Below are 17034 nucleotides of genomic sequence, written 5' to 3' on the forward strand. Positions count from 1 at the left end.
AAATGTACATGTTTTTAATCTATATATTAATTATTTTTGTAATTGCACCCAACTCACGTAAACATGTAGACAACCCAACACAGGGGTAGATCTCACGTAGACATGTAAACGTAAACGAAAATGTAAACCTAAACGTTTAACATTTTTAATGCTCTATTTAAAAATCAATCTAATTATTATTACGTATAAACACAGAGGTATGATAAATAAATATAAATATAAATAAACTCAAGGTATGGTAAATAAATAAAACCTCTTTTTATACTTACTCTAGAGGTATAGTGAATAAATAAAAATATAAATAAACTAGAGGTATGGTAAATAAATAAAACCTCTTTTTATACTTACTCTAGAGGAATAGTAAATAAAGAAAAATATAAATAAACTAGAGGTATGGTAAATAAATAAAACTTCTTTTCATATTTACTCCATAAACCTCTTTATATTTACAAAAACTCAAAAAGAGGTTTTATTTAGGTCAACCCTATGAGCTAAATACCATTTTAGTACGATCCAACCTAGATCAAAAATACCATGGGCCAAATACCATAGTAAATAAAAGAGCTATGGTAAATAAATAAAATCATTTTTTATATTTACTCCATAATCCACTTTATATTTACAAACACTCAAAAATTAGGTTTTATTTATGTGAAGCCCTATGGGCCAAATTATTATTAATAACATGCAAAACAACATTATTAACCATAATATTAATATCAAAAGATTAATATTAGTATTATTATTAAATATAATATTAATATTAATATGTTATAATATTAATATTATTAAAGTGGATAACTTTATATTAATACACTATTAAATTTGTTATATTATAATATATATTAATATATCATGATATATATTAACTCTAGATATATATGAGAGGAAAGAATGAATACATAGTGTGATAGAGGTGGAGAGATGGGGGAGTGACAAGGGAGAGATCTAAATAAATTGGAAAGGGAGATGAGTGAGATAGGGGGAGGAGTGAGAGGGGTAGAGAAGGGTAAGAAATGGAGAGGGAGACACAAATATGGAGGGGGAGAGAGAGGAAAGAGGTAGGGAGATAGTGAGAAGATTGGAGGGCACATAGAGAGAGGGATGGGGGAAGAGAGAGGAGGTAGGAGAGAAAATGGGAGAGAGGAAGGATGAGAGAGAGTACTTGAGAGAGAGGAGGAGAGAGGGAGGGATAGGGAGATGGAGTTGGATGGGGAGAGAGGGAGAGAAGAACAAAGATAGAGAGAATAAGAAGTGGAGAGAGAGAGGGAGTGACAAGGGAGAGGTGGAGAGAGTGTGTGTATGTTTAGGGGTGAGATAAATATAAAAATAAGGAGAGATGGAGAGAATGGGGGAGATAAGGAGAGAGGAGGAGAGAGGGAGGGATATAGTAACATAGATGTAGAGAGAGGAATTGTGTGTGATAGGGGAAGAGATAGGATTGGAGAGAGAGAGAGAGAGAGAGAGAGAGAGAGAGAGAGAGGGGATTGGAGGAAGAGAGAGAAATAGAGAGAGAGTGATGGGGGAATAGAAAGGGGGAGAGGGGGCTTGAGATAGAGGTGGAAAGTGATGGGGGAAGAGAGAGGATTGGAGGGAAAAGAGAGAGAGAGAGAGAGAGAGAGAGAGAGAGAGATGGGGGAAGAGAGAGGGAGGTAGGAGAGAAAAGGAGAGAGAGGAAGGACGAGAGAGAGGAGGAGAGAGGGAGCGAGAAAAGAGGAGAGATCGAGTGAAGAAGAAATACATAGAGTGAGAAGTGGAGAGAGAGGAGTGACAAGGGAGAGATGGAGAGAGAGTGTGTATGTGTTCTATCATTCAACACTATTACATTGACACTTTTCATTCAAAATATTTATTTCATCATTTTTCATTATTAAAGTTATTAACAATATTTATCATCTCAACAAACTGAGGTAAATAAACAAATTTAAAATTAAAACGACAAGATTATATTTAGCATCTTTAAAATTATTATATTAATATTATATGTATTTACACATTATTGATAAAATTAATCATTCATTAAAGTTATTAACAATATTTATCATCTCAATAAACTGAGGTAATTAAGCATAATTATTATATTAATATTATATGTATTTACACATTATTGATAAAATTAATCTTTCATTAAAATTATTAACAATATTTATCATCTCAACAAACTGAGGTAACTAAGCATATTTAAAATTAAAATGACGAGATTACATTTAGCATCTTTAAAATTATTATATTAATATTAGATGTATTTACATATTATTGATAAAAGTAATCATATTATTGATAAATAGGTTTACACTTCGAGAGATTTGATCCCTCTAGGAGTTAAGTTGGATGTAGCCTCGTTAATAATAATAGTAATAATAAAGTTATAATTTAGATATTTTTTATGGTATTTGTTTCCTTTATGGATTCATGCTACGCTAGGTGTAGGGAAATATTATGCAAAAACATAAAGACTGTTTGCTTCAAATGATTAGTATAAACTATTTGCTAAGTGAAATTATGAAATCATTACTAAAATGATATGCAAATGAAATCTTATGATAATCCATGGTATTGTTTTCTTGGGCTTATGGTATTAATAAGTCATGCTATTGGCACATGGTATTGTAACAAAGTCTATTTACAAAAGAATCTCCATGGTAAAGTGGAGATAAATATCCATGGTTAAAAATCTTGTTATGTATTTTAAATGTATGTGTTTTTAATTTATATATTAATTCTTTTTGTAATAATAATAGTAATAATAATAATAATTAAGGCTATAATTTAGTTAGTTTTGGTGGAATTTTGATCCTTAATATATATTCATACTAGCTAGCTACATTGTAATGGACTTTGTTGATCTAGGGTGAGATTGCTGCCATTATAACTCAACATATCACTCGCAAAGATTTGAACCTGTGTTTCATCACTAGCAATGATCACTCCCCTTATGCTTTATGTGATTAATCCTCTTAGATGTCTTAACGGTCATATGAGAGCCAAGGTGTTCAGGTAAGGGTGGAGGCCTCAGAGATATTATGCAAAACATAAAGGCAGTGTTCTTTCAATGATTAATATAAATTAGTCATGGCATTAAGTAAAATTATGAAATTATTACTAAAACATAGTGCAAATGAAATCTTGTGATATACAAGCTATAATAATCTTCTTCAAGGGATACATCTTATAGCAACTTCCTTGGAGAATTTTATTTGAATTATCAATAATTATTAGGTGGATGGTATGGATATAAGCTCCCTTTTAATTAAATTGATTAATTAAAAAATGGCATATGAATAAGTGTCATTTGAAATGAGTTATGGTTTCTTGGGCATGTGGTATTGAAAAGTCATGGTATTGTAACAAAGTCTATTTATAGATTAAGAATATTCATTGTAAAGTGGAGGTAAATCTCCATGGTTAAGAATCTCGTTCCAAGTTTTTTTAATGTATGTGTTCAACTTATATATTAATTTCTTTTGTAATTAGTTATTAATAATAATAATTTAAAATAAATTTATAATTTATTTAATTTTATGATTTTTTATTTTATTTTAACATCTTGAGATGTAGAATGAAATATTTTGATCCTTGTGATGGATTCATGATGCATTGTCTCCATTGCTTTGGACTTTTCTCAAGGCATAGATCCATCTTAACTCTTGATCTACCAAGAGATGAGATGAATCAAATCTACGGTGGTTTAAATGTTTCAATTTTTTATTATAATTATCAGATATATATTTATTTTTAACTTAATATACTACTCATATTAAATATGGTTGAAGTTTTTTTTTTTATGTATAACTTAAAATATTACTTATTGTGACATGAGCATCCCACATAGATATACCAATTCTTGTGAAATTCGAAATGATAAGATATATGTCTAAATTGAAATACAAGGTTGTAAATTTTATTGATTGATGTTGTGAAACCAAAAATGAAAAATAACTCAATTCTTCTTCTTCACCCTCTCCATCAACGACCTTTAAATGTCTTGATTTATTTTAACCTATTACCAAGTAATACTTGTTTTCTTAATAACCTTTATTGGATTGTCTAAGTTTGTCACAATAATAACATTTAACATAAATTTCTTAGATACATTGTTACCATTGTTTTGTTTCTCTTTGCCTTTGTACCATGCAATGAATGCATTATCTATGGTGGATGAGTTCAATGCCTCTCTCTACTTTAATCTCCTCTCCTTCCATAGAGTAAATGTTCATAACTATGTAAACATAAGTTTTCGAGTCTCCACAAGCACATGCAATCACTAAAAAACTGAATCAAATGATGGTGGTAAGCTTAATATCAACAAAGTAGTCATATCTTCATCATCTATTACCTTCCTAATATGAGAGAGATTAATTCTCCTCCTCACAATTTCATGGAAAACAAGAAAATTTTCACATACAATGTTTTTTTAGCTTATAAGGCTCCTTGATGGTTGGGCATAAGTCTGATGCTATTTTACATTCCTTACCAAAAATTAAAGGATTTTTTATTCACAATTTTAGAAGCATTAAAGCTTCACTATGTCTTTTATCATAGTCTTCATGATCAATTTTCGGTGTCCTTTCTCTTCTTATCATGGTTTGATCAAAATCTCAAAGCTCACAAATTATTATCAGTATCTTATGACTTTATAAATTGTAATTCTTTCTAGTCAAATTCTCATATTCTATAAATACTACATGATATAGAGTGGAGATTATTAACACGTTAGAAACTTTGAACAATGGCTTTCAATAATATTTCAAATTACCTACAATCTTCAACCCTATCAAGTGCATCACTTATACAACTTTAGCATGCACTTTTAATGTTCTAGTCAACTCACAATATGTAATTGTGCCTCATGATTTCCAACCTAGTAATAATGGTGTTATAGAGATTTTGATTTCTTACTTACCACTAGACAAATTGTAAGATGCTTTGATGTAAAAAACTTAATCAATCCAACAAGACATTAACAGAGTTTTGCATAAATGAGCATTTGTCTTCAATTTGACCTGAACTAGATTATGCGTGATATTGATTATGGATGAATGGAGCAATGATAATTCCATCAAGATAATGAAAGACTATAGGGAAATGATGTCAAAGATAGGGATATGGTGTTGGGAATAGATCAAGGAAATGATATTTGATCTCATAATGGTGGTGTGAATATGTAGTGAGAAGGAGAGAACACAATAATAATGGAAGAAAACTTAATACTAAAGAGAGTGGGTCAATCTACTTCCTATTATGAGAAAGTATAAAATGTGCATTTGTTACCAAACTTTATTAACTCAAAGAAAATCAAAAGAGTATTTAAAGAGATAAATCAAGGTAATGGGATTTGATATATATGGGATAAATCAAATTATTTACTAGTAAAAATCAAGCAATTGTTGGCATACTGGACTATCTCATGGCTAAATTATTTACCAACTTAGGTAGCTAATCTCTTTGGTGATCTCATGGATTGATAAAATTCAAGGGTGGTTCCCTCCCACAACTACTACTTCATACAACAATTATTTGTATAGATGAAATAAGTCTTGACAATCATTTGTGGGTAATCTAATTCAAGACATTAATGTTAAAGATCACTCCCTTTATGTTTCATGTGCTTAATCCTGTAGATGTCGTAACCATTATATGAAGACGAAGGTGAATGTGAAGGTGAGGATGAGGGTGGAGGTGGGGGTAGATATCATGAAAAACACAAAGGTTGTGTGCTTTCAATGATTACTATAAAGTAGTCTCAATATTAAGTTAAATTATGAAATATTTACTAGAAAGTAGTGCAAATGAAATTTTATGATCAATAAGTTGCAATAATTGTCTTCAAAGGATACATATTATAGAAACTTGCTATGATACCTTAAAATAAAAGACAATACAAATAAATACAACTTCCATAATTTTAATTTAGTTTTCAATAATTTGTTAGGTGGATGGTAAAGAGGTTTTGAGGTTTCTCATCATGGCTAGGGTGAAATTGTTGGCATTATATGTCATCATGTCACTACATATTTTGCTCAACCACCTGAGATAACCTCAATTGACATAGCCAATGATATTACTCAAAATTTGATATATAGTAGCATTTGAACTAGATGTTGCAAAGGAAATGTCATAAGTGAGTAGCCCATATAGAAGAAGAGCATAGATGAAAAAATATGTGAGATCTTATGTGATCTAACTATAGAGAAATTTGAGTGAAAAATCATAATGATAGTTTGAAGATTTTTGTGGCAAGAATATTAGAATGACGAGTACTTGAAAATAACCATTACTAAATGTTTATAATTTTGGTGACTTAACAAGGCATTATAGTTATTATTACAAATAATTTAAACTTGAGGTCTAATATGGGTATATGTAAAATACTCTTAAAAAATGCATTTTCTATCCTCTACATTTTTAAAATGTGTTTTCCATCCTCTACCTTTTTAGTATCATGAAGATGAGAGACAACTTCATCCCATTGTGTTTTTCAATTTTTCCAGTGCCATGTTTCATAATGGAGATCGTGAGAGTTCAATCTTATTTTAAAAATGTTGATTTTCTTTAAACTAGTTCTAATATAAAGACATTTTTATGTTTTAGATTGGGTTAGATAACCGTAGTAAAGTACCTTAATTTATTTATCCCCTACTTAATTAAACCAAACTCACTCCTTTACTTTAAATGTTATGTTATTTTAATTGTATTGTCAATTGATCATTTATATTCTCCAATGATTTATCTAAGAATTAACATCTTTGGACTATTCCTCTCACACAAATAGTGATTGTAACTAGAGTTGAAAAATCATAGGTATTTTTGTCTTTGATAACTCATCATAGCCAGACTTTCAATAAGTAAAAACCTAATCCAAATTAAGATTATCATAGCCTTATTTTAACTAAATTACTTTTATAAAGACCTAATTTATATGTCATAAAGAAAACTTTTTAAATATATATTTTATTATAAATATATAAAACTTAAATTATTATTTACAAATTTATAATAAAAATTATAAAAAATTAATCAAAATACATTTAAAAATATATATATGTTTAATCAAAATAATATTTATATTTCTAAAATAATATTTAACAATACTTAAAACAGTAAATATTCACCCAAAACTTTAGATATTTAAAAAATCTCTAGTGCAGGATTTATTGCATAAAAAGAAGCAATGTGCTTTATACTAGTGGCTAAGCAGAGAAGAAAGAGAGGAGTATTAATGTTGAATTTAATCCAATATAGAGCTATGCCAGAGTCTAGATAGTTTATAACATGACATAAAAAATAACCACATGTCACAAAACCTCACAGGGCATAGCCTAGTCAAAGATGGCACATAAATTGTCACTGATATTAAAGACGAGAGTGAACGAGGATGTTCTCACATTAATCTAGGACTTGGAAATAAAGGCAAATTCTGGACTGACAAATTTTGTTATACAGATAATGCTCTACATACCATGTGTCTCACAATTATTACATCAAAGGGTAATACTTTTAGAGCCCAACAAGGTGTTTTATAGATTGATTTATGCCCAGAGTGGGGACTATTTCACATAGAGAAGAAAAGCCCTTTCTAACCATCGAGGCTATTGAAAGAAGAGAAGAGAGGTTCTTTGGAGCCTGGTTATTGTCGAAGAGAAGTCATAGCTTTAGAGCCCATTTGGGAGTTTGGAAATACATAACAATGTATTAAGAGGATGAATTAATTGTCAGCTAGGTTGTGGTTTAGCAGTTGGATCATTGACCCAAAGTTTGTTCCCAAAGGAAAGGTATCTTGGGACATTTCATTTAACCTCTAACTTGGGAATCCTATCTTCTAGTAGTTGGATAGCAGGATTGAAGGGAAATTAGTCACAAACTTTGGCAAAAAAAATATAGTGTTAATGTAAATAATAACAAAAAAGAGGATCCATGAGTATATTTCACATGGACATTAACACAACGACTAAGTGCTGCAAATGAAACCTTCATTCCTAATGATTTGAATTTGAAAGAGTTATTCATGGGATCTCTGCAAGCCCAAAATTTGCATCGCATCCTAACCCTTCTAATCCCAACATACCATTAGACTCATTGTTCTCAATTTATATCCATCTTGGAGCTCAGAATATATCCCAAGCAACATAAAAGGTTGACATCTCTATTTCAAATGACATCCCTTTGTAAAATATCCCTACAAGAAAGGGGATGGTCAGAGTATGACTATACAGATTTAATTTAGCATATCTTGCACACCCTTTCGCCAAATTTCCACTTGATATAAGGCATCAAAGTGTGAGTACTCTTGCTAAGTTTACTATCTATGAATCTACTGAACCATTTAGAGTTGAGTACTCACTTTCAGTACCAATAGAAAATGGTGTGGAAGATAAGTTTAAAGGAAGAAGAACTAGTCTTGTGAGATGGGAAAAGTGTAAGAAGTGAATTTTGATAAAAAAGTTTGATCCAAACAATCAAAAGGAAACTATGTCGTTAGCAACTGATTTTTTAGAGGCGGTTTCAACTTGCTTTTTGCCTGAGCATCGTGATCTTGTTGTAGGTTTATATGAGGTGGTTAAGTTAATGAGTATTTTAGGTACTGATGATGATGCAATAAATTTGCATTTTACACAAGATCTGGAGATATCTAGCTGAATGACCCAAATGAAACCTTCATTGCTGATGACTTGAAGTTGAAAGAGTTGTTCATGGAATCTTCTGCAAGCCCAAAATTTGCATGGCATCATAACCCTTCTCATCCCAACATACCATTGGACTCATTTCTCTCAATTTATATCCATCTTGGAGCTTGAAACATATCCCAACCAACACAAAAGGTTGACATCTCTATTTCAAATGACGTCCCTTTGCAAAAGATTCTTGCAGGAAAGGGGATGGTCGGAGTAGGACTATACAAAGTTATTTTACCATATATTGCACACCCTTTCGCCAAATTTCCACCTAATATAACGAACCAAAGTGTGAGTACTCTTATTGAGTCTACTATCTATGAAGCTACTAAACCAACTATAGTTGAGTACTCACTTTCAATACCAACAAAAGATGTTGTGGAAGATAAGTTTAAAGGAAGAAGAATCAGTATGGTGAGGTGGGAAAAGTGTAAGAAGCAAATTTTGATCAAAAAGTATGATCCACGGAATAAAAAGGAAACTATGTTCTTAGCAACTGAGTTTGCAAAGGCAATTTCAGCTGGCTTGTTGCTCAAGCATCTTGATCTTGTTGCAGTTTTATGTGAGGTCGTTAAGTTAGGGTGTATTTTAGGTTTTAATGATGATGCAATAAATTGCAAGCTTACACAAACTATGGAGATATCATCTAAGTTCCCCAAATGAAACCTTCATTGTTGATGACTTGAAGTTGAAAGAGTTGTTCATGGGATCTTTTGCAAGCACAAAATTTGCATGGCATCCTAAACCTTCAGATCCCAATATACCATTGGACTCCTTGTTCTCAATTTATATCCATCTTGGTGCTCAGAACATATCCCAAGGAACACAAAATTTTGACATCTCTATTTCAAATGACATTTCTTTCCAGAAGATTCATGTAGGAAAGGGGATGGTCAAAGTAGGAATATACAGAGTTATCTTAGCATATATTGCACACCCTTTGGCCAAATTTCCACCTCATATAAGGCATCAAATTGTGAGTACTCTTGCTGAGTCTACTATCTATGAAGCTACTAAACCATATACAGTTGAGTACTCACTTTCAGTATCAACATAAAATGGTGTGGAAGATAAGTTTAAAGGAAGAAGAACTAGTTTGGTGAGATGGGAAAAGTGTAAGAAGCAAATTTTGATCAAAAATTCTGGCCCACACAATCCAAAGGAAACTTTGTCCTCAGCAACTGATTTTGCAGAGGAAATTTCATCTGGCTTGTTTCCTGAGCATCCTGAACTTGTTGCGAGTTTATGTGAGGTGGTTAAGTTAGGGTGTATTTTAGGTTTTGATGATAAGGCAGTAAATTGCATGCTCTAGTCCAAAAACTTGCAACTGTTAGTAGATGATGAACATTTCCTCTCATCTATTTTTCCTACAATGAATGAAAGCTTGTTTCCATAAGAACCAGCAAGAGGATTCTATGGATGTAGCTCTAGTGACACAAAAAACATCTTCAGACCAACGAAGCCAATGAAATCAACTAGATTTTTTTCACTAGATTGTCTACAAGGATGGGAAACTAGCTTGTTTTTGTTTAAACAAACAATAACCAATATGGAATAATTTGCATCCAAGAGTATGAAAAAGAATTTGGTGAGGTTGTAATTTCCATTGGTAACAATAGATACATATAAAAAGTATCTTCTGAAGCTGATAGGTGATGCCCACTTCAAATTAATGATTACTTCATAATTTCTCAGTGGTAATGAAAATAGTGGAATGGTGCCACTGAAGCCGGATGATTTACTTGGTAGTCCAAAACTCGTGGAACATTTTGTAGTAAATGGAAAATCAAAGGAAACAACTTCATCACTTCCTTCAAGTGGTAATGGCAATGGTGATTTGGATGTAGAGATGCTGAAGTCAATTGTAGGAGCTATTGTTTTGAGCCTTTATGGGTAGAATTTATCATTCGGTAATCCACCTGATAGACCTAACCATGATATTTCTGACATTGGTGTCAACATAAGGCCTTAAAGGTGTGTCACTTCAGCTGTAATCTCTTAGAGGAGCTCATCCCTTCCAATAAAGTCCTAAATATTTACAGAATTGATAGTTCTAGGTCTTACAGAATAGCATAGAAAACATGGATATAACTGGAAATCATATAAAATCCAAATGTTCTCACGAGTTCAAGAGGGTCCTTCAAGAAAATAGGACTCTGAAACATCTCAATATGTCAAACAATGGCATCAGTGATAAGGGTGTTTCCTACATTGTAGTTTCTCTGTTTTCGAACCATACCCTGTAATCCTTGCAACTTGAAAGAAATCCAATGGGAGGAAAAGGAATTGATCATTTTCTTTGTCCTCTTATAGATTCAAACTAGGCCAACCTGAAGAAAATAATTATCTGGAATTTTTTTCCATTGGGGGACCTCAGACTAAGATGGGTAGTTCTGGTGTAAGTGCATTGGTTTAGATGATCTCCACAAACCAGAGTTTACTAAAATTCACTATAAATGATGATTTCATCAAAATTCGTGTAGCTCTTCAAAGAATTGCAACTTTGAAGTCCTTGTCTTTAAAGGGATGTAAAGAAGTTGCAGGAGATTCAATACTTGAAGCAATTATGGATACATTGCAGGTGAATCCATGGCTTGAAGAGATTGATCTGAATGGAACTCCACTTCAAGCCTCTGTTAAAACTGATTGTGTTCACCAACAGCTTGGAAAAAATTCCAATTCTGAGCCACATATTGATTTCTGGAAGACATGCCCATGAAAGTGCCCAAAACTACTAGAGTTTTCCTCTGTGGACAAAAATTTGCAGGCAAGATTTATGACTTTCCCTATTCAACCTTAATTAATTTCTCACTATACACAAAGGTAAAGGAAACGATCCAATCTTCTTCTATATATTGTGGAAATATTCAATGAGGAGGATGATAATGTATTATATATAATACTTAAAAACAACTATAGATAGATAGATAGATCGATCATGCAATGACCACGAGGAAGATTATTCATTATTTGGAATCAAATAAAATATGACCTAAAAATAGTTTTAAGCTTTTAAAAATTCATAAGAGTAAGAAAATTTTACAGTTTCTAAAATTAGATGACGTATCCTTGTTAAGAATGTTATTGGGTATTCCATGATAAATTGGAAAACCAAGATTGATTTTTCCAATTCAAGTGACCAATACCTACAATTTTGGTTACAGGTAAAACAAATCTATGTAATTCCATATTGTAGAGTTTTGCTCGAGCCAAGCTTCCATCAGTGGACCAAATAAAAACTCTTTTGCACCAAGTTGAACCCATCACAAGAACTCAATGTAACAAAATCAAGGTCTTGGAAGATGATGATACTAGAATCTAAATTTGGGACCTTGCGGGTCAGCATGAGTTCCATGCTTTTCATTATCTCATGTTCCCTGGTCCTGGGAGCCCATCTTTCTTTCTCATAATTTTTTTCCTATTCAGAAAACCAGACAACAGACATTCCAAAAAGCTTCAAGAACTTGAAGAAGATATAGTATATCAGCTAAGATTTATTGTTTCCAATTCTAGAAGAGCAGAATCCTTTCTCACTCATGTCATAGTTGTTTTCACTCATATTGATAAAACTTTTGAAAGTTTAGAATTTTACTTATCAACTGTCCAATGTGTTTACAGGCTTGAGGATTGTTTCACTACCTTTTTTGAATTATCCCCAACCGTATATACAGTGGATGCAATGTCATCTAGTTTAGTGAATGAGGTTTCTCATCATGTGCAGCAAACAGTGAAAACAATTTTAGAAAGGGTTCCCAAAATTTACTTATGACTTAAGAGTGTTATTGTTCAATTGGAAATCTAAGCATTACAACAAGCCAGTTATGAGATAGGAAGAGTTTTCTCAACTGTGTGAAACGAATATTCCATCACTAAGAATACAGTCTCGCTATGATGACCCCACAAAGGTTGAAGAGAGGCGAAGAGCCATAGCATGCTCTTTGCATAAAGTTGGAGAAATCATCTATTTTGAAGAGCTTTATTTCATCATAGTCGAGTGTGAGTGGTTTTGTGAGGAAGTACTTGGACATCTAGTAAGACTGAACAACAAAAGTGAATCTACTTTAAATCGAAAACAAAGGGGCTTTACAACTAGAAAAGAGTTGGAGTTTATTTTAAGAAAATATTTATAGGGTTTAGTACTTGGATTTGGTCCCATAATTTTTGAGAATGTGCACCCAAGTCACCTTGTGAGCATGATGTTGAAACTAGAACACTATTATGAACAAGATCCTCGCAATCACAATTTGAAGCTTTTCATACCTACAATACTAGAGGAAGGTTGGTAGAAGCCACAAACATGGAAGCTAGGTGGATCAAGCTACATCTACACTGGATGCCATTTTGAGTGCAATGATTCAAATCACACTCCTGGATTCTTCCCAAAGTTGCAGGTAGGACCCTTTGATTTTAATACTTGAAAATACACAATGAAAATAGTCAAACTGGAGTCTCTTTTATCTTTGAGAAGAATAGGAGACATGACTAATTTATTCTAAATATCATAGATCTCATGTCCTATTTACTGCTCAACCTTGAATAGAGTTGAAGTTGGATATCATATTCCCTGGGGTGGAAGGCATAATATGTTAGATTCACCCACTTATCCATTTAAGGAAAACTGATTCGAGATTGTAATAAAGAGCTTCTACTTGAATATTGTGAGCCATTACGTAATCATTCCCCCATGTTTGTTTACTTATCTATCTCCCCAGGTAAATTCCCGACTATTACATACAAATGGGGATACAATGCTTATGCCTCCAACGTATCCCTTTGTTCATGGAAAGCAAGGAACATAGGGAATGCATCAAGGAACAAAATGAATGCTTCCATATGATTCACTCTAATTATCCAACAATGTTTCAATGACCAGTTTGGAATCTATCCTGATAATCAACTCTCATATCTCTCTTTGTAAGGCAATATTTAAGCCTCTTAGAATTGTTCTAAATTCTCCTTCATTATCAGGACTACATTACAGTTCTTCCATGTCTGAAATAGAAAAACTATTAGAGAAATTTCATAGATGGCTACTTGTGCCAACAGCCACGGATTTTCCTTTATTTCCCTATGAAAATGGAATATTTAAAAATCCAATAGGATACAATCTAGATTAGATTCTATCAACAAAGAGTTGGAATGAACCATAAAATCCTTCTATGGAATGAAGAAAATATAACCAAAAACATATTATTTTCGACCAGTTATGGCTTGTCCACACTCTCCACCCATCTTTTAATGCACTTCAATAAAACTTATCAACTAGTTACTAGCCCACAATAAGTTCTTCTCCACTCTCTCAATCTCATCTTTGAAAAATTTCCTTGTGTCTAGTCTATCCAATTGACATTACAACGAATATTGGTAGGGAGGAAAATACCACTTTTCATACTTTTCGCCTTTTAGTGTGAAATGATAGTCATTTAATTTGTCACAACTGACCATTAATGATTAGGATTTCTCTCTACGTAAAGAGGTTTCAAGATACAAATGAAATATATGGTTTCCATGAGCCAAATCTTCCCAGTGAACAACAGAAACTAAGTAAATGACTCAAATCCTGGAATTTACGAATTTAAATTTGCTACACCTCAAAGAACCATGGAACCCACACGGAAACAAATTATTTGTTTGGAAAGCTTCTGATATAACAAAACTCAAAGAAAATATGCCTCACTATGAGAAATTTAGAGAAATGAAAATCATAATTGATTTTGTAGTTTGTAATCAATATTGGTGTCCAACAGCTGGGATTGCTTAAAACTTAAGCCCCAAGGAATGTTGTATTCATCACAACTGGCATGTATTCTCTAAACCAACATGTCAATGGCTGAAGAGACCAGGATATAGAAATAGTTGAGGACACTTAGAAGATTTATAAAAGAATGGTGCAAACTCACATTTAAGAAATTCAAGTAAGAAACCTTTTTCTATTTGCAATCCATACCAGCATTACATGTAGATGCATAATGGGAAACTCCTTCCCTATAAATGATATCAAAATACCACCAAGTTGTCTAGAGTCAATATCTCCATTACAATATATTACCTAGAGTAGATATGAATAGATAGATCTCAAGCCTCAAAGTAGTTGACCAGGCATTAATATCCATCAGTAGCTTAGCTTACATAATCTATATTTCCCTCGAGACATAAGGTCCAAATGGTAGTTTCTTTGGTTATAGGATCCCACAATAGTGTTTTTGTGCTACCAAGAATGGAATTTGAAACTTGCATTAGGAAATTTCTTCACTTTAGCATCAGACCGCAATATTATATCCCAAAGTTGCCCCTACCTACCATCCTTTTTTCTTACCTCTGGTTTTGTTGTTCGACTACCTTACTATGTTGTTTCCACAAAAGAGTGCCCGTCATTTAAGAATGAGTGGAGTGAGATACAAGGAACAAAATCAAATTCCCTATTATTGTTTATCAAACTGGATATCATTCATAACAATTAATTCCTTTCGATATATTTGATATCGATATCTAATAGTTTGATTTGCACCTTATCTCATTTTTATGGCCACCTTTTTTATCTGTCATGGGTGCACCTCTACAACAAAATCTTGGGGTCAGATAACAGACAAACTGCCACTTACAAACTTGAGAATAACCTCATCTCAATAGTCATCAATGGCATTGACATCCGAGTTGAACTCATAGCAAAATGGGCTACTATATGGATATATTGGCTTGCTCATCACAAGACTTGAGTGAGACTCTTAAAGTTTTGAACTAGGCTGTTGTTGAAAGCATTCTAAGACTTTGTGCATCATATGCGAGTTTCCAAGGGGTACTATTAGTTCAAGTTACTTTAAGGCCACAATGTATGCAGGACCTTCCACCACCAAGGTATAGGAAGGACCAATTTGTTCTGGTGGAGTATTTGAAGCAAGAGATACTCTTAGTTCTAGTAGATAACATATATAAATATCATCATAGCTGGAGTGTTTTTTGTTGAAGGAGGGTATAAAATCTTAGGGGCTGGATTAAACTACGCAAGGGACCTTCTTGGAGAGGAAGAATTTAGGGATGTATTGTAAAGATGATATCACAATCTTTACAAGCTCTTTGTTGAGCTAGATGTGCCATCAAGTAATGCCATCCCCATTTGTCAAGGTGCTCAGAATGATGATGAAGAAGAAAATGAAGATGAGTCTATGTCTCCTACCATTGTTGGGATAGAAAAGGGGGTTGAGAAGGTATTAAAGAGACTAAATATTATTGAGAGGGGCCTCTAGGACATCAAGCAAGAAATTCAAGGACTGAAGTATTATGAGCGCAATCTTATGATGTAACTCCAGAAAAAATTGAACAATTTGATCAACTTCTCAATCCAACTGGAAGAGAGAAAAGTCCCACACATGATTTATTTTTTCAAAGCGGACAGCGGCTTTGCAAAAAGGTTGGTGAGAAATAATTTTTCTGGCATGACTGCACTGTAATTACATCTGTTATGTGAATACATGCACAAATTGCATGTTTTTGACGGCCAACTTAGGTACAATTTAATGAAAGTCGACAATAAAACAGTGCAGAGCATCCTTCCATATCTTAACGAGTTCATGAAAATCCCGTAAGGTATGAGTATACTATACATGGACATTAATACGTGGGATTCATTGGGAAATTTGAATATCGACTTCAATATAAAGGATATATAGGGCACATTAAATATGGACAGTAATACTGAGCATTTAAACCAGGAAACCTTTGGGCACATTGAATAGAGACATTATTACAGATAATTTAAACCTGGAGTATGCATCTAGGTTGCTAAGAAGAGTTCACATAAAAATGACTATGGAATCCGAGATATGCAACCTTAAGGACCATATCAAACCAGAGGCTATACAGGTTTGCAATGTGTTGGTTGTAATCAAACAATAACACAACCACAAAACATGACTAATGAAACCAAACCAACAACCAATCACAACAAATCCAATTCTACCAAAGGCAAACAAATAGTACCGCTGAGATTGTGAATTGAAGGAATAATTTTGGCTTCCAAGGATTTGATTAACACCACTCGCACCTTTCTTCCTCTCGCGTGCATTGTTGGAAGAATGAACAAATCCATCAGACAAATACCCATCCTAATCTGCAGATCCACATTCGCTTGTCCCAGAATAGTGATTGACATTGTAGAGTGAATAGTAATGGTCAAGATTTCCCATACTAAAGCTCTTTCTCATGCCGACCATGCCATTGTTTGTAGCAATGAGCATGACCCCAAAAGGTTATTAGTGAAAATTGCTTTCTTATATTTCCATATTTTTCCTTTCACAATTTCGAATAATGGAAGCTTCTTTGATCTCTTCAAAGGTTTCCATCAACCCCGACAACAAATACCCCC

At 33.0% G+C, this 17034-nt stretch overlaps 1 pseudogene; it reads left to right on the forward strand.

Moving 5' to 3' along the window:
* The first annotated feature begins 10386 nt into the window (after positions 1-10386).
* On the forward strand, positions 10387-16255 carry LOC149158146 (protein TORNADO 1-like; annotated as a pseudogene).
* The last annotated feature ends 779 nt before the right edge of the window (positions 16256-17034 follow it).

The sequence above is a fragment of the Pinus tabuliformis genome, chromosome 5_2, assembly GCF_031772625.1.
Source record: "Pinus tabuliformis cultivar Carrire ecotype Pingquan chromosome 5_2, CPIR1, whole genome shotgun sequence".
In the NCBI taxonomy this organism is placed as follows: Eukaryota; Viridiplantae; Streptophyta; class Pinopsida; order Pinales; family Pinaceae; genus Pinus; species Pinus tabuliformis.